Genomic DNA, 3,529 nt, shown 5'->3' with positions numbered 1-3,529 from the left:
TTTTGCCCATATGAGTCAAGTGGGAGGAGGATCGAGTGTCGTGTTAGAAGCGTCACTTCAGGCAATACTACGCACTCGAAAACGCACTCAGGAAAAGTATGGAGACGCGGATTTGATGGGGTTTAAGTACTATAAGGTTTCCTCCCATGTATGTCTTCGAAAAGTTTGTATAAGTTACTCCCCATGGAAACAGAATGGTCGAGGAATATATCTTTGACGTTCCTGATGAATAGACGAGAAACGCAACACATCCAAACTCCTTGTTTTCTATATTTCTGACGTGGAAGCCCAACAGCGAGAAAATGCCACGCTTCAATTAACGGTCGAGCGTTTTTCTTGAAGTGGGGCAAGCAAGATCAGCATTTTTTTTTCTAACCTCTGTGGGAATGGAGGTGGCCTGCTGCCCTGCATGATGCAAGCAGAGGTCTGCCGGGTGTGGTTAGGGTATAGCTCTCTGCACCAGAACTCAGTTTCATTCCTTGGGTGTATCAAATGTCTGTTGAATTTCTGTCTGCGTCTGGGTTTTTTTTGGGGTGTGTGTACTTTTGGAGGGTTTTTGTATGTTTGTGGATGATGTGTGTGTGTGTGTGTGTGTGTGTGTGTGTGTGTGTGTGTGTGTGTGTGTGTGTGTGTGTGTCTGTACGTTCTTGGTTGCGTGTCTCCATACACTCTGAACTGCCAACGCCAAAGGGATTTATGCAGTGGGTGTCACTCGTCTCTGAGAGAGAGAACATTCTGTCTCTCACAATGATGAACCATCTCCTGTGATTTTATCTACCACTCCTTCATAGCCCACATCAAGTCTAGGGAGTGTAAGAAGCGTCAGATTAGGAGGTGAAATCCTTCCCAATTAGATTATTGTCTTAAGTAACTCAATAAAGAGGAAGAAATTCAGATAAATGGTCGAATATTCAGGGATTATATGTGTCACAAATGCAGTATACAAATACTCAGAGAATATATGTGTCACAGTTAAGCTGTATTAAGAGAGAGATTATATGTGTCTGATACAGTATACCAATACTTAGAGAATATATGTGTCACGGATAAGATGTATTCATACTGAGAGATCGCATGTGTCACAGATACAGCATATGAATACCCAGATATTACATGTGGTGTCACAGACAAGATTATGAGGGATTAAATGTGTCACACAAAATTGATACAATTTTAGATATGTATCAAAGATATACATGAATACTCAGAGATTCTATGTATCAAAGATATACACGAATACTCAGAGATTCTATGTATCAAAGTTATACACGAATACTCAGAGGTTCTATGTATCATTATCCAGGCACTATGATAGCGTTTCGTAAAGTTTCTACGAAAATCATTTAAGATTTGACTTTTCAACTTTGTGGTCTTAAATATCAGTCAATTTGTTTTGGCTTCATGAACTAATGATGATGTATGTTATATGGAAGTGCGCGTTCATATGCACTATATTCGTGTATGTATCTATTCCATACGATAAACTTTCATCTCCTTTATCTCTTGTGGCACGTTCAACTCGGCAAAAATGCAAAATCCTAAATCATCACTTTCATCACTATACTTCCATATTGGCTGAGTATATCACAAATAGATACACCGAGCGAAGTTCTACCATCTATTGGTCGTGGCCCATGGTATTCGACGTCCTTAGATTCTTCTTCTTCTTTTCTTTCTTTTCTCTTTCCAAAAGGCGACCAAAATCGGGACGCTCGTGTCCGCCAGCCCTACGTGATAAAACCCATAGTTCACGTCCGCCAAGGCAGATCTAAAGAACCCATCGTTAACATTCACGAGGCAGCGGCTGTTTCAGTCACACCTGTGCTTTACGGATGTGGCGAGTGAAATCACAAAGTAAAGTGGGCCATGTAGAAGGTTGACAAGGTTCGGAAAGGGCACAGGGCGTGTCCTTGTCTTCTTGCAGCTCCCGACGCTTGCTGTGTGTGTGTATATAAGACGCGGCGTTCCTTGTTTACACTCAGTCTTTACTTCGGTAGCCACTCGTGGAGTTCCTCAAAGACCACCTCTTCCCTAGACACCATGAACATATTGGTAAGTCGGGATTATTATACACTGGACCACTTGTAAAATCTTGTGGAAATTATGTGTGATGATGTAGTCTCTTGATTGATGGGTAGATTAATGATAGATGGCGTTCCTGTTCTCCAACCCTTTAACTTGTTGAGGTTTGATGGGTTCTTTCAAGACGTCTGAGCTTGAAAAATTCCATTTCTAAAGATGTTATCTAAAGTAGATTTTGATTTAGTGGAGTTTGACCTGGGGAGGGATTTCCAGTTAGATTTAGATAAGGATATTCAGTTATGATTGCAATAAACGAATGCTTTGCTGTAATGGATATGAGCTATGTTGAACTTAACTTCAGGACACTTCTCACAAATGCTACATATACTGGAATGAATGCTTTACTGTCGAAAATATGAGTTCGAATACGTCTTTCACCTTCATGTCATGACACTACTCATAATTTATGTCTTCGAATACGTCTTTCACCTTCATGTCATGACTCTACTCATAATTTATGTCATATACAACACCGAAAGAAATACACACACACACACACAAATGCTGAAAGACTTCAGTAAGTTTTGACTGATGAACCCTTATGGTATTCCAGGCAGCTATCTGTGTGCTGGCTGTGGGCGTCAGCGCCCAGCTTGGGCCATCTGGACAAGGTCAACCCTGATGGTGTCAACCGACAGTTCTCTCACGACTATGCCAACACCATCGTGTTGATCGGTCCCTCTGGTGGGGTATCTTCCACCGGCGAGAACATACAGCTGACAAGTGAACAGGCCGCTATCCATGTCGCTGGCCCACCGGCGCCCATGCCCGTCGCCCACATGGTGGCCATGAAGGGAGCATTCGGCCCTTCGGGCATCGTCTACCCCAGCGGCGACAACGTACAGTTCACCCCTGCTGAAGCAGACAACATCGTTCTCATCGGACCCGCAGGCGTCGTGACGAAGGACGGCAACAACATTCAGCTGACTGAAGAGGGCGTCCCCCGTGTGAGGCGTGATGCCGTTGTGGGCGAATCAGGGATCATCACTCCTGATGGTAAGCTGATCCAGCTGGAACATGGTGTCACTGTTGTCAGTGCGGGACCTTCCGGTGTCGTTCTGTCCAATGGCGTGAACGTCCAGTACAAGTAGGCGTCTACGCCCGCGCCTACGTCTGTCTGTAGAAGAGTCGGCAGTCGTCACTTCGTATTGTGATCGCTACAGGCGATCAGTCATATCACTGAGTTGAAAAATATATATGTATGCTTGTAAAGCACATGCAGTCAGCCTGCAGGGTGCTTCTTGAAGAATAAAAGATAACTGTCAAGTTGAGGGTGTTGTCTTAATGAATTTTTCCCCCCTAGTGTCCTCCATATTGCCATCGGGCTAAAGTTAGCTAACTCATCTTAGTGAGTTAGCTAACTGGTCTAAATTGGATGAATTACTTCAAGACACGAAAGTGTGTGGAAAAGTACTCCAATATAAGTGAGTAATATGTATGGTAATGT

General features: G+C 43.4%; 1 pseudogene; it reads left to right on the top strand.

The window, feature by feature from the left end:
- The first annotated feature begins 2,608 nt into the window (after positions 1-2,608).
- Positions 2,609-3,353, top strand: LOC139753713 (uncharacterized; annotated as a pseudogene).
- Positions 3,354-3,529: the final 176 nt, after the last annotated feature.

Source organism: Panulirus ornatus, chromosome 15 (genome assembly GCF_036320965.1).
Source record: "Panulirus ornatus isolate Po-2019 chromosome 15, ASM3632096v1, whole genome shotgun sequence".
Classification (NCBI taxonomy): Eukaryota; Metazoa; Arthropoda; class Malacostraca; order Decapoda; family Palinuridae; genus Panulirus; species Panulirus ornatus.
The sequence above is the reverse complement of the archived record's forward strand: the minus strand, read 5'-3'. Positions and strand labels throughout refer to the sequence as shown.